Below are 26687 nucleotides of genomic sequence, written 5' to 3' on the forward strand. Positions count from 1 at the left end.
TGGTATATACACTGCATCGTGAGGCGGTCGCCACACAAAGCACAGACCACAGGCGGTCTCAGATGGCAACTCTTTATTATCGAACATGACCTTTTATAAACTTTCTAATTGTTTATACTTCTTCTACCCCAACTGTTGGCCACAAAAAAATCAACATAACACCACTGGTGAACAGTAACAGTGACTTTAGTTAACTTTCTGAAAATGCTTTATCCAGCTGCAGTTCTCTCCTTATCTTTCTCCAGTTCTTCTCTCAGCCTCCTTGGTAGCAGCCTTGGAGAGAGCTCTTGATCAGCTTCTTGCCTCTCAGCTTCTTTTTGCTCCTTTAGCTAACAGGCCTGCTGTTAGCCCCTTCCACAGTAATTCATCCATGAGGGGCAGGAAACAAGAATAGGGGGCAGGAAGCAGAATAGGATTAAAAAGCCTAGTGATTAATTAGAATTGGTTAAAATCTGACAGACCTTGAGATGACACCAAAATTCATCATCCTAGAGTGTAGCCTACAGCACACTACTCGCATTTCTATATTCGGGAAACATGTTTTCTTCCTTTTACGCTGTCTTAATTTAAAAGCTGAAAGATTCAAGAGGAATTACTACATCCTCCAATGAGTCCATGAAGTTTCCTCTGAATGATCTCCTTTGTGTTACTGCAGTCTACTATTCAAGTATATAGGGACAACTGTCACAGTAATCTCATTAAAAATGTGTGCTTTGTTAAAATAACCATCACAAAAATCAGTCCTAGTAAGGCAGGTAAGACAGAATCAGTATTGATACTGAAAATCTATTATGAATGCAGAAAAAGGCAGAATCCAAAAACTTCAGAAGTATGTATATAATATACTCATTTAGTTGAAAAAAACTTACACGTTTATTAGAACAAGTTTGGGATTTTTTTTAAATCTCATTTTTTCTACTTTGGATAGCTTTACCTCAGCAGTCCATAAATTATTTTTGCTGTACTAAACTAGTGAAACAAGGATATTTAGTCTAGATTTTTAAATTCCAGAAGGAAGTATTATGCAGTGTTACAAATGAAAAGCTACGTTAGATTCCTAATTTATCAGTAAAATACCTAACTGCAGAATGATATCAGCAAGAAATTCTATTATTTTGGAAGAGCAGGGTAGTATGTTAGAGAACTCTACCTTTCCAGACACTGGAGAAGAAGGAGTAGCACAGGGGCTGGAATAGCTACTGCTTTCTGCAGGTTTTACTGAGGACTGAGCTGATCTGTCATCTGAGGATTGTCCGGAGAGCAAAATGTCTTTTTCTTTGTACTTCTTTGGCTGGTGGAGTGCAGGAGAAGAAGATTTCACTGAAACCCTACAAAGGACATACCTTGAGTTTCACAAGCAGTCACTGAACAATTTACATCGACCTGTCCACCTACAGCATGACCCCATGTATTACAGCAACTACAACATCTATTAAACCTAACTAAAAACTCATACTGACCATTCATTGCTTTTTAATGCTACTGTTAAACTTCTTCTGCTACTTCTCAAACATCACAATTCATGGACAATATTCCTGACTGCTCTCTCAAACAGCAGCCCCAGGTATGAAATACTTCTCTTTGGGATTACAATGCAGCATACAACAGTATAACACCTTCCAAATGTACTTCCACTGTTTTCACCTATTACTAGCAGAAACTTAAGTGATACTTGTATACATAAACTGCAACCTACAGTAAGCAGAAGACCTCAGCATCTTACTTTTCAGCATGAGAGGAGTCAGACAATTCTGTTTCTGTTGAGCTTTTTCTGCTGCTGGTTGACTTCCATGTAGATGCCAAAGGAAGTTCTTCACAAGTCACAGGCCTTGGTCTCTGGCCAATTCCTGAAGGCTGCTGCAGACCTGCAGACTGTTCTTCAGCACTCAGAACAGCTGTAATTGCTCTTACAGTTGTTTCATCAACCTGAGACCACAGCTTAGAAGGAGCTCGCATACGACGCAGAAACAAGCTGTGCCACTTCTGCCTGAGCTGCAGCAGCATACCAGCAGCCTGCAATGAATTCCAATTCTGTTAAATACTGATGAAAATTAGATCACACAGGTAAGAGAACCCTGTCTTTTCCCTATCAAGCAACACCTGGCATTCCAATATAAACAGAGCCCAGAATTGAAGGCAAGACTAAGGTCTTGGGGAAGGGGAATAATCCATATTTAAACTATGATGTTAATTTGCTTTCTTTTCCTTGGGTACAAGGTCATTTTGGAAACATTTCATTTAGCTCTGTACTAAACTTAGCTTTGTATTGTAATTCCACAGACTTTTTTTTTCCTTCTTATCTTTCAAGAAAACTCAATCCTTTCATGCTTTATGCCCTTCCTCTCAAATCAGTCTCTACTCATGCACTCTTCAGTATAGTTGATGGAAAAGAGCTCTAAGTGATATTTTTCTTACATCGACACCTGGTCAAATGTGATGACTAAATTCAGAAGACTATTGTCTAATTCTGCTACCAGAAACGCTTCCATTACGATAAATTTTTAAAAATCACTCTTCTGGACATGACTAGGAGAGAGAGTATTATTATTAGAGTTGGTAAAGTTGTGTGTTTCATGACCCATAAACTGCAGCCACAGCTCCTCAATGACATAAAGACTTCTATTTCAAAGAGGATTTGAAATGTATCCTTCCAAAATCTGACAGCAACTTTCTCTCAGCAACTTCAGCTTCAAGTGCTCCTTTTTTGATCTGATTTTGGTTATCCTCTCAGAGAAAGAAGAACACAATATGCCAATGTGACTGTTCTCTCAGCTCCTGTCCAGATTTTAGCTTATCCCAGCTTGTGCTATGGCCTGATGGAGCACCATGCAGGCAGGACAGGAGGCCAGAAGGAGCAGAAGGGCCCTTATGCTGTCACTGTCACCTGCAGCTTGCTGTCCCTTGCAGTCATCATTTTTTGTCTGCCAGTCTCTTCAGAATCTGCTGACTTGTGGAAAGGGACAAAACTGCCAAGCTCAGATATAAAACATCATATTACCCAGAAAGTTTTTGAAACAGACCCAACAGCATCTGGATTGCTGAGGCTTTCCTGCTCCCTTTTGTGAGAGACAGGACACCCACACCAATATGGAGGAAGAGGGATGAGCACTCTCACTGTTGACTTAGGTGACTATTCTCTTTCTTTCTGCTGACAGGTAAAAGAAGAGAAAGGTATGGGTGACAGGTGATCAAACACTGCAACTTGGATTTTGAATACACAAATTCATGCAACAGACAACTCTGTGCCAAAGGGGATTGAAGCCGTTTAATTCTTAATGAGCTTGTGAAGTAAAGGTTAAATCACAGAGTACCTAGTTCGAGAGACCTAAATGGACCATGACATTCTTGGAGAAAATTCTTGGCTACTCAAATGTTACAAAAACCTTTTCACATCTTTTTACAATTCCTCTACATGAAGCAAACCCAGGAGTAATTTCTTACTTCAGGGTCCAGTTTAAGATGGAGCCATTCATCCAGCTTCAGCAGTGCCAGATCAGCAGACGTCCTGTCCTCCATCTCACTGTCGCTGCTATCATTAGATACCCCTCCCCCTGAATTAAAGACAAAAGGTTCATCAGAATTTCCATATTTTTTCTACTATTATTTCTATACAAAAACCCGCATACTACTATATTACCAGCAATATTTTTCCTTCTAAAATTGACTTTAAATGTAAACATTTGTAAAACTACCTCTTCTTTTCTGCAAATACACTGCAAAGTCTTTGCTCCAGATAGCAGCAATCAAGTAGCCAGACCTGCTGAAGGTCCTACTATGTAAAAACGTGGATTGATATGATGTGACCCAACTCATGTACCTTCACCAGTTTTCACAGGCCACTATACAACTTTTGCCTAAAGCTGTTGGCAAAATCACACATGCCTCTATTTCCTAGTAAAACAGCAGATTTAAAGACCCAGTAAGAAAAAAAAATATGTATGGCTATTAATTAGGATTCTTTATTTTTCTTAAGTGCAATTCAGTCAGCATGAGTACTACTCTAAGGTTCACAGTTTAAAAGCAAGACAGGAAAGCTTTAGAAATAAGTTGGACTTTTAGTTTGATTCAAACTATGACAACTAGAAGCAGTTATTTTTGCTTCCATTCCAACAGGACTCAATTTAAATGAGAAAAAAAGAAGGAAATGTAAATATATTCTCTATTACTTACAGTTAATAGTACAGTTAACTGAAATTAAAAATTATCAGTAGAACATATCTTGAAAATGTATGTGTTAGCTAGAAGCAACATGACTTGTTTGCCATACTGATTGTTTCTAAATTATTCTGTTTGAATAATCTGGTTCAATGATTCAAATAAAGTAGTCTGCAGAAAGAGAACATGCATACTACACTTCTCAGTACCAATACTACAGTTCTCATTAGATATTGTGGCTGCATTCTTTCCTTACAAACTATACTGCAGTTTCTGAGACCCTACGACTGTGTAATTTATGGACTTGAATAGGTAAGGAATCCCAAAATGGAGAGATTTGTTACAGAACCAACAAACTCTTCCTGAATAGCTACAGGAATTATAACAGCGCTGTTTCCAGAATCAGCCAATATATGTATTAAATATTACTGAAAAATAAGCTCTGCATGTCACACGCTGATGTATACCAATGGAAACATCCCAAATCCAGACTCCAGTGTACCTTGAAAGGATGAAGATGCCTGCAAGGCATTACTTTGCAGTCTGGCTGGTCCACAGAAGAGGGCCACGGTGACAGGTGTCACAACAGAGCAGCACCTGATGTTTGCTGTCTTGTGAGCTCTCGTCATTTCATCATATATAAGCCAGTCTGTGGGGAGGGCCTGGATGGCTGCAGCTTGTCCATTTGCTGGGGCAATCTGTGGAAGAGCAGGTAAAACCAGGCTATTGTACCCTCTACCTGTAATTAATGTAAATTTGAACGTATTTCTCATTTTATCCGGAGACACTGTGGGTGCCTCAACCTGGCAGTGCCCAAGGCCAGGCTGGGTGGAGCTCTGAGCAACCTGGACTAGTGGAAGGTGTCCCTGCCCATGGCAGGGGCTGGAATGAGATAAGCTTTAAGGTCCCTTCCAACACAAACCATTCTATGATTCTGTATTTTGAGAATTAAATACATGTACAATTATATACATATAAAAATATACATGCATGTTGCTATCATGCTGGCATGGTAGTGTGGAGGAAGGTTTTAGAAAGGCCTTGGGAATGGTAAACAGAGGAAAAAGATACATTTATGTATGCCCCATTGTTTTAGGAAGGCCCTGGAAATGAGAAACTGAGGGAAAAGATACATTTATGTATGCTCCATTGTTTAAGGAAAGTCCTGCTTCAGCATTCCTCTCTAAACCCCCTTTCTCCCCACCCCTGAGCAGTTCCCATTGGACCCGGCCCCTGGGGCGGTTCTGATGTGCCTAAGATGAAAACTGTCTCTATTGTTTAGACCTTAACTCTTAATTCTGCTGTATAAAACTGTATCTGGGCAATAGCCCGGGGCTTTTGGTCCCTGCAACCGTTCAGGCAATACAACCTCTCTGGACAAGCATACCATTGGTCTCTCTTGGTCTCTTTATCTCGAATCCTAGCGGTGACTGAGGCAACGCTGCCGCTCGGACCGTGCTAACCCAGCCCTGCCTGGTGAGCCCAGGGCAGCGGGACCGCGGAAAACCCCGGCCCCGAGAGGGGACAGCTAGCCGGAGGGTCCCGGGGGGCCGGGGAGGGACGGGGGACAGCAGCGAGAACCCCCCGAAAGCCGCACATGCACATAAAAAAGTGTGAGAATTCAACCAGATTCATCAATTATCCTACCATGGTAAAACAAAATATGTTGTTTTAAAAAGAAATGTTAAAAATGAGTTTCAGAGAAAAACTTGCTTTTAAGAATAGGGATCATTATATCTTTAAAACAATTTTATAGCAGGGCAGTTTTTTTGCCTTTTTGCCTTTTCCATCTAGAGAAAGGACTAACTGAAACGACAGAAAAATGAATCAACTCCAATTCTATCAGCTGGGTAGAACAGTATTTTCTAAAGCTGTAGTGTTAAATGCCTATACTGCTTTTGAAGTACTGACAAACAGGAAAAGACATTTCTAAAACACGTGACAGATTTTAGTGCCCTTTTTTTTGAACTATGAATTCAAAGTGTCTTTACCTTTTTATATTGAGACTGACCAAGAACAGAGGTAGGATGAAATCGCACTTTCTTCTCCTTTGGTTCCGTCAACACCAGGCTGTCTCTGTCTACATGCACAAGATTGGGATACATCCCAGCCACTAAGGCACCTTTAATTACAGCCCAGTTCTCAGAGTTAGTATTAACATCTCTAATATCAGCTCCTCCTCTGGCTCTCACAAAACCTGACAAATGAAAGAGACAAAACAGTGCCATGTTACCTTGTGTTTGGCTCTCAAAAGGAGTCAGAAACAAAAGGTGAAATAAATGACTTCTTTGTTGCATTTTTCACCACTGCCAACCTTAACAGCACCAAGAAGAAACCATTACACTGAAATCCTTCCTGATAAGGGGTTTCATACTGACACAGAATACCACTATTTTCTACAATATAAAGACATTTCCTATGGGAATAATTCATTAAAACATGAAACGCAGTGGCATGTGGAGATGAAGGTGCTTTCAGTTTGATCAGCCACAATTCCTCATCTGCACCATACCCTGCATGAATGTGTGCATGACAGTGTATTTCAAATTAAGGAAAATTACACCAGTGAACATGATTTTTGTTACAATTTCTATATGCTTGACTTTAAAACAACGTTAAAATTGTTTCCAACTTCTCTACCTGAGGCTCTAAGCTGGCCAAGCACCCGTGTTCTCATTCCTGCAATGATTTCCATTGTGGCTCGGGACAGAAAGTTCTTTTCACAGAAGGCTCTCTCCCAGCCATCACTGCGTGCCTTCTGCCATGCCTGAAAATGTTTTTACATTTGCCTATTAATTTGAAGGACTTAAACTAAAAACTGCAGGTGTTTTTTTAAAGATTACATTTATGTCAATAAAATGAATGCAAAACCCACTCTAAAAGTTAATGTATCAAACCAGATTATTTTTTCTGTTCAACAATTAGATTCTCTTTATGTGCTCACTCTAGTGATGATTATGTCAAATTAAAACAATAAATAAAGATCATTACATTAAGATCATGATTCAAAGTTCAGTGTAGTAGGATGCAAAGAGGCACATTGTTGAAACATTCAAAATTTTCTAGGGTTTGAAACAAAACATACTACAAAAAGGGTTCCCTCACAAATTTATGAGTCCAATACACAGGAAAGGCACTAGGCAAAAAGAAAGTCTTCTCTGAGGACTTAATCACAGTCCGCCACTCTACATCCAACTGGTACATCTGCATTTTGCTTGGGTGATGTGCTGTGATTAGTACTCTCTGAAATGAAAGACTACCTGGAAAGCCCTGAGCAGGGCCATGTGGTCACTGAATGTCCCGGCAGCAAAACGCTTCCTGCACAGCACGGCTGCACGCTTTTGGGAGGCCAGCGTGGGCAGCACAAAAGGGTCTTGGCAGGCAAGAGCACAGGCAATGGTCAGAACAGGATCCAGGCACTTCAGAACTACAGCATACAACACCATTTTACCGAGGTGTGGCTCTACAGGTAATTCAGTCAGCTGATAACCAAGCTCAGTGAGATCTTCCCAAGGGTCCAGGGCATCTATGGTCTGTTCATAAACAAACAAACAAACAAATAAAGGAGAGGAGGATGGGTACAGTGGACAAAATCAATTTACAGTGAAAGCAAAAAGGATGTGAATAATGGACTTTAACTAGACTTGTTTCCAAACACTGAAGAAGCAAGTCAGACTATTAACAGAGACAAGACTTTGAAGCACTCTCTTCCCTTGACATGGAAAAACACATCCCCACACACAAAATGAAAACAGACAACAAGCAAAACTTCAAAACATCCTTAAGTAATTAAAAACAGCTTCAGTACAAACTGAAGTCAGTAAATTGCTACACCACAAATTTGGGATCAAACACAATTACCATCTAAACTTATTCCTTTTCTGACCTTAAGCATATGCACAGCATTTCTCACAGTTACAGCAGGCGGAGGATCAGGAGCTTTCATAAGAAAGTCTACAATTGGACAATTAATTGGAGCCAGAATTTTTGTGTACAAACAGATCTCCTGCAAGGTAAAAGGCAGTACAAAAAAAGATTACCAAGATTTGGAAGCAGCCGCCAAACACATGATTTGTTGCAATTAGTAGTATGGTTTGAGGACATTGTATTTTTTAAAGTTATAGTTTCTAACTGAACATGCACCTGAAGCGGCAGTCTTAGAAGTTCTGGAGATTGAAATTCCAACATATTCTGAAATCGGAGCCTGCTGAAGAGATGAAAGCAGACCCCAGGCTGACAGCGCCCAGCCCTTGAAAATAAAATATGGGAAGTTGTGAAAATGAGGATTTCTTTCTAAAAACAAAACCAAAAGCCAACAAACAGACACAGAAACTCAGAATGGAAAAGAAGAGGCACTACCATGAAGAAAGTGTTGTTAGGTCACATGCAACATGAGAATTTCCTAATCATTAATTATTTTTGAGAGTGTGGCAATTTTTTACTGTAATTTTAACCCAACACTGAGAAATCTGGAGAAAGAAAAACAAGGCTTTTCTAATGTAAAGTGCTGTGGGTTTTTTGCTAACCTAAGACCAGTCCAAATCTCAATCATCCTTTGTTGTAAGGAACCAGTTGCAAACTTTCTTGCTTCCCCTCACATCCCCTAAACAGAAGTTATCCTTGGAGTAAAAGGTAGAATAAAGATGAAGTAACTTGTGAGTGAATGAGGGAGGAATGAGCAAATTCTCTCAGTCATATACATCTATGTGCATACATGCAGCTTAATGCCAATATGATTGATTAAACAGGCATTTGTTGCTACATAAACTTCTGAGCCCTCCCCCACAGTGCTGGGAAGAATATAATCATGGCCTGTTAAGTCATGGATAGCTTGGAGAAAGTGAAATAGGCAGTCCTCTGCCCATAGACATGATGTGAAAACATTGTGACTGCGGGTGCTACGTGGGAGAAAGAGGAAGGAGAACAAATTAATGGGGGGAAAACAACCCAGACCTTTGGGAAATGCCTGAGCATCACTTTTCTACAACTTGGGAGATTATTCCAAGGAAATACATGCTGACGCCTACTCGTCTGCAGAGAACCAGTGTTGGCCTCTATGCAACACAACACCGGAATAGGCCAGAAACAATTACTATGTTGTGTGGTTTATTCTAAACATAAAGGACTGTGCATATCTGCAAAATGGGAACCACTATGAGGCATTTATTACCTGCCTTTTCTCTGGATAGCACTGGCTTTTGAAATCCACCCCATTTTTAGCACTGTAGCACAACTCAGTGCATCAAAAGACTTCTAGAAAAACAAAGAAAGGAATACAAACTGAAAACTCAATAGGGTACATGAAATACAAGTTACTAGTTAGTTAGATTACCAACAGGAGTTTTCTAAAAAGTATGAAATAGTAATATATACAGCAGCTTCTGAGACAAAGGTACCTTCTCAATTTCAAGTGAATTAATGAGGGTATCTCCTTTCTAGTATCTTAATGCTCCACAAGTTTTGAAATTCAAGATTTTCAAGGTTTTTGAGACGGATAGCTTACAGTATTTGTCTTAAAACAAATTCATGTTGAAGCCTTTCAGAAAGGACTGTTGCCTGACAGGCACTAGCTCTCAGCTAGTAAAAGCTTTTTCTCACTTTACTGTAAAGTAATAAAAAAAAAAAAAAAAGTTCTCCAAAATTTATACACTGTGTGTTTTAGAATCACACTAGGAAAATTTAAGGCAGTCCTACCTCTTTCACCTTTCCTGAGTCAATGACAAACACCACATCATTGACTGTTATGCTGGTTTCTGCAATATTAGTAGAAAGAATCTGCAAAGAAAAAACCCAAAACCACCAAAACTATAATAACTGCAAAAGCAATGGCAAAATAGGTCATTGTGGCATTGGAAAAAGTCCTCTAATACTTGCAATTTTGCGGATGCCAAAAGGTGGACTTTCAAGCACTTTCTTCTGGTCCAAAGTCTGCATACTTGAATGAAGCACGAAAACTTGGTATCTAATGCAAGACAAAAGGAACATTTTAAGGATCCTTAAAAGAAGCAATGAAAAGCCACAGTAACTAAAGGTTTTACCTGTGAGCATTATCAGAAAATCTCTTGTCATCCAAAACAATGCGGTCCCTCAGGCTCACTATCTCATCATACCCAGGAAGAAATATTAAAATTGCTCCTAAAAAAGGAAGTGGGTTTGCAAAGTTAAACAGAAAATTCAAATACATGTCGAATAGCACTCAGAAGGTTTTAACATCTGTGGATTGCTGAAAAAAGAGCATGATTATCAGAAGTCAAATCCACAACCACTGGTTAGGTATTTACCTACCTGCATCAGAACTATGACAGATGCTGTGAAGTAAGTGCATTATCAGATCCAGATCCACTTTTTCATCATCAAAACTGTGATGGTAAGCTGTCAGTAGCTCTCTGTCCTCTGCACTAAGGTCACTAGCACTTTTTTGGACCAGGGAACTGGAACTTTCATCCATGTTTCCAAATCCAAATGAAGCGCTGTAACAGGAAAATACACCAGAATCAAGGCTGCCCCTTCGGGTTTGCATTGAGCCATCAAATCAAACTTAGATTGAGACCAACTCAATTCAAGACTGTTGGTCTTGAATTCTGATGTTTAAGTGTTGCAGAAGGGAATCACCATACTATTACTGTTTACTGATTCCAATGTTAACCCAATGAAGGATGCCACTTTATTTATTAGTGTTAACTTTAGTTTTCTTCAACTTCATTGAAACACAACCATAAGCAAAGGAAAGTATAAAGATACTTCTCGTTTATCTGTTCAAGTAAAAATATTTGAGAGATATGTCTTCTCCAAAAATTTCCCACTAGCAGAAACTACACTAAGAGAAATTATAGTAGAGATAATCTTTACAAAACACTACCACAAGTATGACAACTGTAAGTTAATCAGAAAATCATTCTTGAATGGCCTAGTGTACACATTACTTCTGCAAATTTTCTTTAATATGCCTATTGCATATAAAAAATATAGATAAAAACACATTACAGATTTGTTTCCAAAATAAGCATGTGAAAAGAAAATGGTACATAGTATAGAATTAGCAAGTTGTGCAAGCATAAACAATATGCTATTGAGTACAAACTTTTTTGCTGTTTATTTTTTGAAATACTCCTATTCTTAAAAAAAGGTATTGCTATTAAGTCCAGATTTTAGAGCATGAAAAGCTAAAACCTGTTCTGATTAGAAGAACACAAATCTCAAATTTCCCATCACAACTCTATGTATATCATATACAACTCATTCTGCAAAACAGTTACAGCTTACCTGTAGGATTCCAACAGATGAACAACCTCTGTCTGTCCAAAGTGCCTAGCCCAGTCCACAGCCATCCTGAAATAGTTGCACAAGTATTTTTATTAGACTTTTCACTTCAAAAGATGCATATGAAGAGCACATCAGGAGAGGCAATTGACATCAGACTTTTGTACCCATTTCTGTATTGACATCAGTACTGTTATTGCTGGATCTGCAACTTCCCATTTGAAAGTGCTTGAATAGGTGTTAACAGCTGACTTTTAGGTGACTACAGTTCTTTACCACAACAGAATGTCAGTTTTACACAGGAGCAAACATGCTCAAGGAAGTGAGGAGGAAGAAGGTGCCATTCCTTTAAAAATGGTGCAGAGATCAGACCTGCCTGTTTGCAGTATCCTTGAAGTCATCTCAAAAAGTCACACCCCAGGCATAACATCTGGCTATTTCATGTCTTTCAGAAGCTGTCCTCACTATGCAGTTCACCCTTTTAACTTTAAATTGCATTTCTTCCCCAAGTTATTCAAATGTTAGTACCAAATATCAGACCCCTGGAATCCTAATTCTTATCATTCCATACTACAATTATTTACTGTACTTCCCTGTTTATATGAAGACATACTCCATGACCACAAAACCTGAGTTTCTACAGATCCACAAATATTTTTACATGCTACAATATATTTAGAAACATAACAGAAAGATCTTCTGATATGTGTAACTCCATGAAAATAGGAATTGCCAAATATTTTGGTTCAGTTCAGTAGATTACAGTTGTTCTACTAACCAGTATCCTAAACAAGACCTACTGAAACAAAATTTATAGCTCACAATCAAGACCATGTAATTAAGAATTCAATTTAGAATTTACAGAAAACAATGTGATTATCAGGAGTTAGAAATTGTTGAGGCTGTCAAAATCTATAGTTCTTACAGCAGTGTGATAAGCTAGCAAATTAATTTAGATGTTAAAGAATTTTCTTCCTCTCTCCTATATTGACAAATAAATCTATCTTTTGGTTTCTCTGTTTTTACCAGCCATTAGATGATTTGCAGTGGATACTTGCTCCCATGCTGATCAACTGTTCTACTTGACTCAAAAAGCCTCCCCCTGAAGAAATCATCAGAGCAGTCGCACCAGTTTCACTGTGCCTATAATCAACTGAGAAATAAAAAAAAAAAAAAAAATCCAGCAAACCCAGTAGAAATGTTATTTTTTCATCTAAATATAGTACAAATACTGCTTTCAAATTCCAGCCCAAAGAGAATTTGTTTCCTCACTTTATCTCTGAAGTTAGTTCATATGAATTCTACACTGTTTTAGAAACACACTTCTGTCAATACTTCAAAACAATAACTAACTAAACAACTCATTATTTCTGCTAGCCCTATCATTTTTCAGTCAGCATCAGAATGCAAAGGTAACACCATTTGAAACTGGAGATAAAAGTAGCCATAAAAATCTAAGTACATCTGAGGTTGCTCTTTTCTTATGCAATAACACATGAAACTTACCACTGACATTTTCAGTTAAAATAAGATTTAACAGCTGAGCAAACGAATCAATATCTTTATGCAACCAGATGTCAGAAAGACAGGAATCCATTTCTTTTACTATCCACGGTTCAAGGCAATTCACATCTTTTTCAGTCTGAAGATAAAAAACAATATTGAAAGCTTAATCTTTTCCAAGAGTTGTCTTTATTCTCATACATTACCCACAAAGAATTGCAATGGTTATTTTTCCCAGCAGCCACAGAAACCCAGCACTCAGGTATCAGTTCATGCATTGATTTTGTCATACGCAAGTACGAACACAATGGCAGTCGAGCCATTTGATCTGAGGAAAAGCTGTGTGCAACCACCCGAACTGAAGAGCACACTTCAGCTAGAGCCGTTCATCCTCATCAAGTAATCTTTAAAATACGTTAATGTCCTGAAAGATTCAACAGAACTTTAGAAAACAGATTTTAAATGGCTAGTAATACAACACAAATATAAACACCTGTAACATCTCTTCCGACTAAAGAAAAAACTTACCAGTTGATTAAATACTGTGTCACCGCCATCATCCGTTTGTACTCCTCATTTGTCCTTGGAACCGATTTTTGTCTCCGAGATGTCCCTTTGTTAGTGTTATCTTGAGCTGAACACCACTCAGCAAGAGTGTTCTTCTGTTTCTCTTCTAGAATGCAAAGTATTCCCCAAGAAAGTTTTAGAGTCATATTTATTATCCATTGTTTTCTACTAAAAAAGTTAGTCACAGCAGGTTTTACCAAGTTTTACCCATTCAACATCTTTTTTTAGTCTAGAATGCTACTACCAGTCCAACAGAAATGACATGTTTAAGGGTACCCAAAGTGCACTGCACCAGGGCTATAAAAACGAGGTAAAACCCAACACTTTGGTGTTTAACCCCCCAAACCTCCATTATTCCAAACTACTGCATTCAAAGTATCTTCCTTAAGTAATCACCTTCCACACAATCTCAGGCCAGATCTTTTTCCACAAATGGAATTCTGAAGACAAGTGATACAGTCCCTGCATGTAACAACTTACTTTTCTACACCAGTGGAAGAAACATCAGAAAACACCAGTGTCCTAACTGAACTTTTCTGACCCCAGTGATCAGAGATGAGCACTGTGATCAATACCCAGTTAGGACTGGATATTGAATGTTATAGCTTTGGGGTTTGCATTTTTTACTTTTCCTTTAAATAATCACTGGGATCATTACTTTCAGTTGCCAGGAAAACTTCTGAAGCAGTATCTACTTAATCAACTTAAAACCAATGATGTTTAGCTCAAGAGTGTTAACACTTAAAAAAATACATCCATGCCTGAAGAAAGCAGTGAAAAATGTTACTGAAGGGAATACCTTGTCCATTTAGTGCAAGATGTACAAAATCATGCCTGCTTTAATAGCTGCACTTTAATTTGCACCCAAAGGTACAGAGCATCCTATGCTTCTTTAGCATTCATGTGGGCAGAGCCCCCAGTTATATATAACTCTACAGCATAATAATTAGAAAAAAGATGACATTCATCAACTGAGTGAAAACAGAATGCAACCACTGAATCAAAGTGATCTTTTTTCTTTAATTGCATAAACTATTTCCATAATGTAAATATTGACAGCTTAAAGATACTTGCTGTCATCTAAATCACACTCATTTAATCTCCTGACTCTGGAATTTCAACAGAAAATAATCCTGTTAATTGTTTGTTCAATCAATGATTCTCATTGCCAACCCTTAGAATTAACAAGTCCACTGACCTTGCTGCTTCTTTTCTTTGTACTTCACCATCTCTTTGTTTGTATACCCAGTGCTTCGTAAAATGTCCTCCAGAAACATCTCTTTAACTTCAAAAGGTCTCCCTTGGACTAAAATAGAAAAAATCCGTAAAAGATCATATATTCACCAGCTTCACTTACAGAATTAATTTTTTAAAAAACTACCTTCACTGGAGTTTATTTTTCTCGAAACTGTACAAAACAAAACATTTCCAAAATCAAATGCCACCTTGTTTCTCCTCAACCTCTTCAATTTTATGAAGTGTTCCAGCAGATGTTCGTAAGATTGACAATTATTAACTACAATTTTTTTTTAAACGAGAAAAAGAAAACAGCTGTTTTTGTTTAGGCTTACAAACAAGAACTTGCCATGTAAGTCTCCCATCTGGATTAAAAATGTAATTAAATAATAAGCAATTAATACAGCTTTTTGCAAGGTTCCACACAGAGACAGTAAATCTTTGTACTGAACTCCTTTCTTTTCATGAGAATCATGTGAGAAGGCAGCCTTATCTCCATGTCCTCTACTAATTCAGCAAAGCTGAGCTTTCTTTACTGAATACTTCTTGACAGATGAGACATCCCAGCGGCCTTTACCTTCTGATAATTTATCCTGATCTCTTTTTCAACAGGACTGTTTTCTAGACCTTATCTGTCGACATTGCAGGATGCTTTTTGCATGAAGATTAAAATCTCTACATTTTGATTTCTTGTTCCTTAACCTGACTCAGGAACACTCAGGATTTTCCTTCAGAAAGAACAATCCACAATTCACATACTTTTAGAAGCTGGTCACAGAGGAAGCCTTCCAACACTGATCACAAACTCTGTGTACTACAGCGATCCACAGCCACAAAATGTGGTTTCTGTGGTCAGGATTTTGTCAGCCGTATTGCTGAAGGAGACTCAAACCTTGTATATTAAATTAACAGACAAAGCCACTTCTTTTAATTCTTAAATTAACCAAAAAAAAACCCAAAAAAAAAACCCCAAAACAACAACAACAACAACAAAAAACGGGAAAAAAATATCTTTTGAATTGTTATTGGCCTGTTACATAACCAGCACAAACACTGTGGTAAATTGGAGAGATTGGGAGAGATTGCCAGCAGATTTTCCAACACAAATTGACCGATCTGAAAGAACAGGAAGCTGCAAAAAGACTAAACTGGAAAGTCATACAACAATCATAACCGAGGCACTCCCTTGCAAAAAAAATTCAAAGAACATGAAATCACGTGTAATTTCCAGATTCCTGTCTCCAACAAGCTGCAAACCTTATTCAACTGGGCAGAAATTCAAAACTGAGAACTAAACAATTCCATCTGCAAAAAAAGGAAGGAAAAAAAGGTTTCCTCCTCACAAACATTTGCTAAAATAAACCAGTAAGCAATCCCATTTCCTAAAACCATTGAGATTTTTTTTAAAAAGGCTGACATGCAGAGAGTCTACCTGATTGTCAGATAAAGCATTTCTCTTAAAAGCTACTTTTCAAAACACATTAAAGTTGGACATTACTGTTGAAAAAGTAAGAGGATTGCAAGGTGCCAGAGGAGGTCACCCATGCAGAAAACCTGCAAGCCAGGAGGGTGGGGCAAAAACCGCAAACCCACAAAAACCCGCAATCTCCCACGCATTTACATTTTGGCTTTACTAAAGATCAGTCAAATGAAATTAAACCAGCAAATAATGGTAACTTTTCTTTGCATTTGAATGTAGTCTAACTGCAGGTAACTGAGTCTGCAAACAAACTAAGCAAAACTGGATGTCTTTTCTGAATATTTACCTAGATGAACAACTACTAATTTTCCTTAAATCAGAGAATCATGTGATTCTTTTTTCATGTGAAACCCAATCTGCCTAAGCCTGTATTTCTGAACTGAACTGGTACAGTTATCTGTGTTTTATCCAGTAACCAGTGACAACCTTCACAAAGCCTGAAGAGTAAGATCCTACTGGAATGCACTGATATATATCACACTCATGTAGCTCCTAAGTCCTGTATCAGCATGAAGACAGAACTTCAATAACCTCTTCCTACTTCTTCAATTAAGAGTGGAGGGGGGCAGGATGTACCTGCATTTACAGAACTCCCAGTGACTCAAACACTTCACTTTGAATGAGGTGCAAACAGTCAAGAAACAAGAAACCTGCATACAGAAAGAACAAGGATTCCTGGAATTCTCAGTGTATTAATCATGTGCCTTTACTCAGAATAATTTGCTACAGTTTAGTAAGATCTGTGAGTCTCAGGGCAGGTATACTCAGACTTAAGAGTTAAGATCAAGACTTACTATGTATTACTGGGCAGCTTCCAAAATACCTAATAAAGAGATTTGCATCTAGAGGAGCACTAGAGAGAATTAGTTTTAAATTATTCTGGTTTTGCAGCACATCTCTCAGTTTTATTAGCAAGAAGTCACTGAACCTATCCCTCTCATGTACTTCATCCTGTAACAAAAAGGGAAAAAAAGAGATAAAAAACCATCACAGATTCACAACTTCTGACAAAAACAAACTTCTCTAAAAAAAAATACATGTTTTGGTGGCACATTACAGAGGCCTTAATATGTGTGAGTCTAGTTTAAGTAATAGGTTTTTTTTAAAAAAACTATCCATAAAGAAACAAAAATGCCTCAAAAAGTTTTTGTCAGCGCTGAGTGCATTGCAATGCTGAAGCTGTAAGCACCTTAACTTTAGAGGCTAAAGTGAGTATCTGAAACCTCTCTGGTTTTGTATTTGAAGCCAAATTTCAAGAAAACACCACAAAGTACAAATCTTATTTTAATAAATTCTCACTTCACCACTGATAAGCATTTAAAAAAATGTATGACACCACATAATCAGAAAAACAGACAAATTGCTTAGACAAGTCATACACAAAGCCTATAAGTTAAGGTACATAACTGATTAATCATCTTTTTCATTCTTCTGTTTTGATTTATATTATGAATGAAGGAAACAAGGAGTCAAAATACAAAGTTTGTAGGCTGACATCAAGAATGTATAAATCATTCTCATGCTTTTTTAACTCTGATAAACAGGCAGGCACCTAAACTTACCTTTTCATCTTCAGTACTTAAGTCTTGCCAAAAACATTCTAGTTCCCTTTACTTATTCAGTTCCATCATAGGAATATTGACATAATCACAAATGAACAATCTGAATAGTTTGCTAGCAATTAGACTCCACATTATCTAGAAAACTCTGGGCAAACAAATGGACTGAAAACCTGTATTGCTAAAACAAATGGTAAGAGAAAATCTGACACAATCACATTGAACCACATCAAGGTAAGCCTCCCTAAGGATTTTCTGCTGACCATGGAAGTTCAGAAATATTTACACTTCTGTCCCTCTCCACTCCTCCTGATTCCACACTTAACCATTGGCATGAAAATAAGATATTTTTACAGGAAAAACGCAAACACACAGAAAAACACCAAACTGCACAAAACATGCATTCTACTCTGAGGACTCAGAAAGTCTTTGAAGTTGATTCAGATTCTACCAAACAAAAACACCTAAAGTGCTCAGCAAATTTCAGTAAAACAAATGAGGACCTCATTTTCCAAAGCAATACATATTGCTCCACCCCACATGAAAGACCACAGGATGCTCACCACAATAACATGGGTCACGGTGGAGAGAGTGCTGTCTCCTGCCATCAGCGTGCCAAGGAGCATGTCATTAGTGCAGAATGTTACCAGCGTCTTTGGAGAAACCCTATGGATCACATCACAGAGACAACTCAGGGGTTTGCACCATTTAAAGCTTTCCATGGATCAAAAATTAAAGCAGCTGCTGACCAGAAGAGAAATTACAGTTCTCTCCTCAAAAGATTCATGCACACCACTTGTTTTTAAACTATGCCTTTTCCCAGACATTTCCTAACAATTTGTAGTGCTTGCGCCTCAAAACTCTGGACAACGTATTAATTGAAAGAATAAGATTCAATATTAATAACTAAGGAAATAAAAGAAAACTGTGAAGAAACCCTGCACGTCATTCATTTTACTAGAAAATTCCATGTGGAAAACCAGGTTCCAATTCCTCAGCCTGTGCTTGGATATAGCCTTTGTACTTGTCTACACGTGGTGGGATGAGCCTGTCTGGACGCCAAGTGCCTACCCAAGCCACTCTATCTGTCCTCTCCACGGGCAAGGGAGAGGAAACATAACAAAAAGACTACCAGGCCCCAGAGAAAGATAAGGAGAATGTGGGTCTCTCCCACGGGAAAGTGGGCTCTCCACGAGCTTCTCCAATATGGGTCCTTCCCATGGGCTGCAGTTCTCCAGGAACTGCTGCAGCACAGGTCCTTTTCCACAGGGTGCAGTGCTTCAGGAACAGTTTGCTCCAGTGTGGGACCCCACAGGGTCACAATCCTGACAGCAAACCTGCTTCTGTGCGGCTCCCTCCCTGGGGCCGCAGCTTCTGCCAGGAGCCTGTTTCAGCACAGACTTCCCAGAGGATCACAGTCTCCTTCAAGCATCTACCTGCTCCAACACAGAATCCTTCACAGGAGGATCCCTGCTGCACCACAGACCTCCACGGCCTGCTGGGCCACAGCTGCCTCACCATGGGCTGCACCATGGGCTGCTCTGGCACCTGGAGAATCTCCTCCCCTCCTGCACTGACCTTCCTGTGTGCAGAGCTGCTTCTCTCACATGCTTTCACCACTCTTCATGAACTGCTGCCTCTGTTGTGCAGGTTTTCCTCCCCCATTCCCCACTGTCCCAGAGGCACTATCACCATCACAGATAGGCTCAGCCTTGGCCAGAGGCAGGTCTGTCTTGGCTGGCACCGGCTCTGTCACACACGGGAGAGGCTTCTGGCACGTCCTCACAGAAGCCTCCCCACAGCTCCCAAAGCCTTGCCTTGAAGACACAACTCATTACAGCTGACTAAATCACAGAGGCATCTGCTTGATCCTCTGGTTTTTCAGGAGGTGAAAATACTGAAATGTTACAATTCCATACCTGGGGCACAGTTAGCTGTCCCAATAAAAACAGCAATTCTCACTACTCCCTCTGCTACTGCCATCCTAAAAGAGCTGAAAAGTTCCTCTGTACTGTACTCTACAGCTTTTCTCTGGAAGACAGTTGAGAAAACCTTAAAAATTATGTTTCTGTCTTACTAGAAACACCTCTCAACATCTCCACTCCAAATTTCTTTTGTCCACAGCTCAAAATATTGTTATCTCCCCCTTTCAGTGTTTCCCTGGAGTAATTGTATTGATTTTTCTCAAGCTGGATTTTCTGCACTGCTCCCAGTAATTCTACCATTTTCACCTGACTTTGCTCTTCTTCTGCCAGCATAGTACTTCCATATATTAATCATTCGGCTTATTTGTGACACATCTTCACCAGCTCTTCTAATCTCTTAATATCCTTGTGAGCTTTCATACACATATTTGAATTCTTATTGTGGCTTCATTGTTCAAGTGCATTCATTTTCACCAGCTATGTGTTATCTTTGTTCACTCAAGCAACACAACCTTTAGCCATCTTCTGGTCACTCATATCTCAACTGCTGGCCTTTCCCTGAAATGTCATTTCGCTACACGGTGCAAAGATGTAAAAACCCCAAACAATCCATTCATGCTCTGCTTTACAGACAAATTCATCAAGTGATACTGAAACCTCTACTTTTACATCACTTCATGTTTTAAACACAGCAGCTGAAGAAGAATACATTTAATCCAGGCTAGACTGATAAATAATGCTCAGCTTCATCAGTCACATTCCAATTTTTCTGTTTTCCCTTTTATGGCTCCTATCAACTCTCACTACATAACATTTGTTACAGCATGCTGGTTTTCACACCTACCTTCAAAGCTTGCAGACCTTTTGAATCCACACATGTTAAAAGCAGAGAGGACGGGGAAAAAAAGAAGAAAGTGTAGACTTGATCTGAAAATCAGACAAGGATTTCCATGCAGAAGAAATCAACAGAAAATACCTGAGATTCAGTTCTGTAAGACAGCCTTCTACATGAAACTGCAAAACACAGGAAGAAAGCCATCCTTTTCACTCTTACGTATTCCTTACCTGCAGTAACGTATCCCATCTGTGAGGCTGCAGCACAAACATACTGCAGTTTCAATGTACACAAGATTCACAAGACCAACACAAGATCAACCGACACTTAGAAGTACCATTGGTACCTGCTCTCTAACCGGATCTGGTAACCAATTGTCTGGCCAATCTTCTCTCTTCTTTCTGCTGCCACTCTTTCAGCCACTGCAACAGCTGCTAAACGTCTTGGCTGAGTACAAAACACACGACAGGGAGTTCCATTCTTGTAGCAGTCATCAAGGATAAATTGAGGGATCTGTAAAGAAGTGGTTCAAATTTGCTTTTTGAGAAAGTCACAGCTTTGTTAGCACAGGGAAACCATTAACTGCATATCAATATTGCACATTGCAAAAGACTTTTCATTACAATTATCATAGCAAGCATATCTGAATCAGCAGAAAGTAAATTTCTAATTATAACCTATTTAGGTTTTTTTTAAAGAAAAACCTTACAGTGCCTCCCTCCTGCTTCAGAGAAATCTAAAAAAAACAACCAAAGCCCTGCAGATAATCTCACATTTTAACACAAAAAATAGATTACTCTGGATACTAAGAACAGAACTAGCCTTAGAAGAAAAAGGGTTATACAAACATCACAGCTACTTTCCCTTCAATATTTTGTATTATTTTAATGAAAAAATGGTATCTACCAGAAAATTGTAAGGAATCATTTTTGCTTCTAGTACCTATCTAGAGGCTTAGTGTTTCAAAAGCAACAAAATAAATTGGAACAACATTTTCAATCACACAGGAAAAGGAAAGCCTTGAAACAGCATCAAAGTACCCCATATCACAAATGTTACACAACTGGCATTAGTTTAGAATAAATACTGTTATAGTTTTTATTTCATTGAAGCAACATACCTGCGTCGTTTTTCCTGATCCAGTCTCTCCTATAATCAAAACAATTTTATTGTCCTTTATGGTTTGGACAATTTCTTCCTGTTTTTCAAGAACTGGTAGTGACTGCCTGAAGGAATCAAACTCTGATTCCCCTCTTTTCCCTGGGACCTGGGGGATACCATCATTAAGTCGACCACTTGTCTTGTTTACTTCTTTCTTTTCTGTGAAGACAAGTTAAAAGGTCATTTATGCAGACACAGAGGAAGGTCACAAAAACACTGCTCAAAAATTGTACTTAAAAATTAACATTGCTGGCTTTTTATGCATCCCTGTGGGTAAAGTGACAAACCCATCACACATTTAGATGTCATATTTATAGCATGTCCTGCAGTGCTTGCAATAGATATTTTTCAAAACAGTTATTACTTTCATAGGTATTTTGAAGAAAACCAGACTCTTCCAGAGCATTGCTCCAAGTCAAAAAAGCCTACAAAGAGCAAAAGGAGAAACAAACTAAACCAGAGAATATCAGCCTGGCGTATTTTGGTGGCCTTTGTATCTGCGCCCACATTTCACACCTGCAGTTCCCCCTAGAAATACACACTGACAGAGTTAAACCTTTAAGCTATTCCACACGTTTGCCTGAAATCATACCAATGCAAGCATGCTGTATCAAGAGCCCTGGCCCCCACGCAGCAGTGCGATGTGTTAGAAAGCAGTGCATAAGTAGCCAAAAAACAGGCACATCTTCTGAGGGAGCTACTTCACATCCATCATTGCAAGTGCTACTCTGTAATTCCTTGAGAATTATTCTCTGGCAGAATGAAAAGTTTGCTGTAAACTCAGTTATACATATGTAATGCCATTAACAGATTCATATTCTAAATTTCAAGCTCTGTTGTACCAAGACAAACAGACTAAGAGATCAGGAGAACTAAAAATACATTCTTGAGATGCAGAGAAAGGCAAATATTAGACTGTTCATTAACTTATCCCTTACATTCCTAAGACATTGCATTTCAGCACTTTTATTACAGCTTCCCTCTGGTTCATATAACAATCCTATTAAACAACTAAAACAATTGGAAATAACAGCAAAGAAAGCACGTCAAGAAGAGACACCACGTATCAAAACCATGCAATTAAACAAGGCATACTGGTACAAATGTTTTCTGTTCACTACACCCATCTCTGCACACAGAAACACAGTGCAACTCTTCCACTTGTAGCTGCTAAAGCAATAATCTAGATGAAAACCTTGCTTTTAAAAAAAAACCCAACATTTCGACCAAAGTTTGTCTTTCCGTGAACTCTTCCATATTCAAGAAATCAAGAAGTCTGGACAGTAGTCTCTTAAGGACCAAATCTATTTTGTAGAGATGAAGAAGTAAAAACTGAAATTTTTGATTTATCAAGCACATTAATTTCTATAAGCAGAACAGACAACCTCATTTTCTAATATAGGCATTCTTATGGCATCACAGTAACACTGACTCTTCAACCCCACCTCATAGTTACTTCTGTGAAGCCACATTTCAAAATGTGCTTCCAAAAAGATTTGGCTGGAACTGGCTCAAAGATTCTAAATTAACACAACACAAGGTGGACATCTCAATGTGCATGATATGACTTCCCAAATTCCTCACAGCACCAGTTATAAAAGACCTTAAAAGTAAGGAAAATTAATGCATTTGTTTGAAGGTGTCTGTTAGGACACCAGAGGGGACAGAGCAGGAAGAGGTTTGTTTTGTCACTGGGTTGCAGGTGGTTTCGAGTGGTGTCGATGGACAAGTCCAAATGAGAACACATGCTGAACGTACCAGATTCAACAGCACAGGCACTTCCTCGCTCTGTCCTTGGCAGGAGCTCCGCGCGTTCCTTATTTGTGACGGGAAAGCGCTGAATTAGGCTCCGAACGGCGTGTTTCGTACAGAGAGCCAAGTCACAAGTCATGACTGCGTGTGCCTCTGACACATCCTTCTTCCTTACAGTCAGGTATCGATTGGCTCCTTTTCTGTCAGGGGGAGGGAAAACTTATTTTAGGAAAAAGGAACCTACTCTAGGTTAACTTTTATCTGTCAGGGTATGAGATGCTAAGCAAAATCTTTGGAAAAAAAACAGAAATCACAGTGAGAACCTTTTTTAATGGAGCCATTAAATCCACAGAGTATAAAATCATGCTGTCCCAAAATGCATGTCACAAGCTTTTCCAAGCATGCATACAGCAATGAACAAAGATGCTCATATCTGTAGCTACTTTTACACTTTTTTCTCTAATACTATTCCTTGCAGCAAGTTGAGGATGTTGAAAACATCAATCAGGTTATCATTAGTCTTGAAATTCTATCATCTGCACCAAAGAACTGAAAACTGTACCCCGACTCACCCTTTGCTTTTAGATACCAGTCCAAGAGACTGACAGAGCCGGTGAACAAATGCTCTTTCAGTACTAGTGAAACTAGAAGGAAATTCCATCTCTAGAATGATAAATAATAATGAAAAGACAGTAACAATGCAACAGGCAGTAATCTTGACAACTCAACGTTACAGAACACAGAATTGTTAGGATTGGAAGGGAGACCACCCAGTGCAACCCCCCTGCAGGGTCACCTGGAGCAGGTGACAGAGGAACACATCTAGGGTTTGGGATGTTTCCAGAGGGGGAAATTCAATGCTTTCCCTGGGCAGCAGTTTCAGTGCTCTGCCACTCTCAAAGGAAAGAAGCTTTCCCTCATGTTCAGGTGGAACTTCTTCTCTTTGAATTTATGGCCATTGCTCCTTGTCCTGTCACCAAAAAGCCTGCACCGCCTTCCTGGGACTCATCTTGGAGATATTCATATGCATTAGTGAGATCCCCTCTCAGTCTCCTCTGGGCCAAACAGGACCAACTCCCACAGCTCTCCTGATGAGAGACCTCCATCTCAGTGGTCTCTGCCGGACCCGCTCTATCAGCTCCCTGTCTCCGTGCTGGGGAGCCCAGAGATGGACACAGCACCCCAGCCGTGCCTCACCAGGGCCGGGCAGAGGGGCAGGATCCCCTCCCTGACCCGCTGCCAGCGCCCTCCCCACACCCGCAGCTGCCCCCGGGCCGGGCCGTGCCGCGCACCCGCCTCGTCCCCGCTCCGGAACCGCTCCAGGGCCAGCTGCGCCGCTATTGCCACCACCTCGTCCACGCCGGCGGCCCCGAGGGGCTCGGCCCGGGCGCGCACCGCGGCGGCGGCAGCCCCGTCCCCCGCAGCCCCGCCGGGCTGCCGCCGCGGGACCCGCCCGTGTCGCGACATGGCCCCGACACGGCCCCGCGCGGCCCCGCACGGCCCCGACACCGCCCGGACCCGGGGCCGCAGCCGCTCGGCCCGAGGGCGCCGCCGGGGCGGGGCGGGGCCGGCTGGAGCCGCCCGCAGCCGAGCCGGCCCCGGCGGGAGGAAATTGGCGCTTGTGCCGCCGCTCGGGGGGCACGGCTGCCCGAGGAGCGCGCTGCGCGTGTGGCTGCGGGCAGAACGCGGCCCTGCTCCCTGTCCCGTCATGAATTACCTGCTTTCATGGCATGGCGTGAAACGGAGCTGTGGCGAGGGTCATCTCGGGCCTCAGCCTCCTCACTCGGTAAAGTGTTGCTTGCCCTGCTTTTCCTGCTGTCCTTGGACTCCACGCTGAAGACACGAGCTAGAAACTTAACCAAATCCACTTGGGCCTGACACAGGCCTCGGTACTGAAGGCTGCTGCTTCGGAAACATCATTAGGTCAGAAGGAGAGTACTTGGAAGAAGAATAAGCTACTACTCCTCAGTTGAAATGGGCAATTAAATAAATAGAAAATAAACACTCACTGTCTGATGTAGCTAGCTGAAAAGTAGCTCTTAAGCGACCTCCAGCAAGGCTTTTACAAAGCTAACTTCAGCATAATTCTGCACTGAGAGATTACACTGGAGCGGAACAATTGATCTGTTCTAAGGTTACTTTAATTTTTTTTTCAGTTTTTCAGTTCAGGTATCTGACTATGTATCTTCAATCAAAGTACAAAATGCTAGTTCCTCATAGCTGTTCCTGTGACATTCAGTACTGCCACCTCAAAGCACATCACAGTTATGGAAAATTAAACACGCCAGCTGAATAAGATGAGCATTCCTCTTATCATCCTTGGTATCAACAAGGAAAAATGAGAGTTCATAACTAATTTGAAAGAGTCACATCTTTACTTAAGCACCCAGATCTCTTAACAGTTTCTACCTCTTAACAGCATCAGCTTGCCTTCCTACAGACAAAAAGCCCCATGATTCTGAAAAAAGATTCCTCGGCTCAATTCTGCTCTCAGTTTGCAATCCTGTAAATACAGCAGTGCACAGAGGTAACTGTTGGGTTAGGGCTCATCTGTATGGCTAAATGGTGTGAAGCCTGAGTGCATCCTGCATAACAAATTCCTTAATACATGCCCTTCTCTTTTCATTGCTTTTTTGACTCTCCAATGCTATTAGAAGGGTGAAAAAATAGGAGAGTGTGGTCAGGCATGCACTGCCTGCTGCAGCCCTGCTGAATACTGAGTCACAGTCTGCACTCAGCATATGAATGAGCAAAGAATTGTGCTTGACCAAGCTCTTAGACATGGAGATTGTATTCTTTATAGGTATTCTCCTAGTAAAAATTACTAGCTGTGGATTTTCGTATTTGAAATAACAACCTGTAAATATTTAAAAATTCTGCTTTCATGATTGGCCTCAGAGATACCTTCTGGCTAATGTTTACTCAAAACAAATAACCCCTGGAATAAGAATTATTTTCTTGTATTAACATACGTCAAATGCCCATGTATTTTTTATAAGAAGAATTAAGAGGCAGCACAGTTTTACGCAAAAAATACATCTGCATGTTTAAATACAATTAGGCATTCTTATTTTACCTTCCCTAGAGTCACTTTTGCTGACTTCTTTTCAGTTTGCAGAACATTTTCTCTCTTGTAAACACTCTTATGTTCCACAAAATATGCCAGTTCTAAGAGAAAAAGAACTGCAAAGGATGTTAGTGAAACAGTAGTATTATGCACTGTGTTAGACTGTGTCAGGCTTGACTGTAAAATA

At 39.9% G+C, this 26687-nt stretch overlaps 1 pseudogene; it reads right to left on the bottom strand.

The window, feature by feature from the left end:
• Nucleotides 1-161: 161 nt before the first annotated feature.
• On the bottom strand, nt 162-24900 carry LOC144248366 (3'-5' RNA helicase YTHDC2-like; annotated as a pseudogene).
• Between the last annotated feature and the right edge of the window lie 1787 nt (nt 24901-26687).

Source organism: Lonchura striata, chromosome Z (assembly GCF_046129695.1).
Source record: "Lonchura striata isolate bLonStr1 chromosome Z, bLonStr1.mat, whole genome shotgun sequence".
In the NCBI taxonomy this organism is placed as follows: domain Eukaryota; kingdom Metazoa; phylum Chordata; class Aves; order Passeriformes; family Estrildidae; genus Lonchura; species Lonchura striata.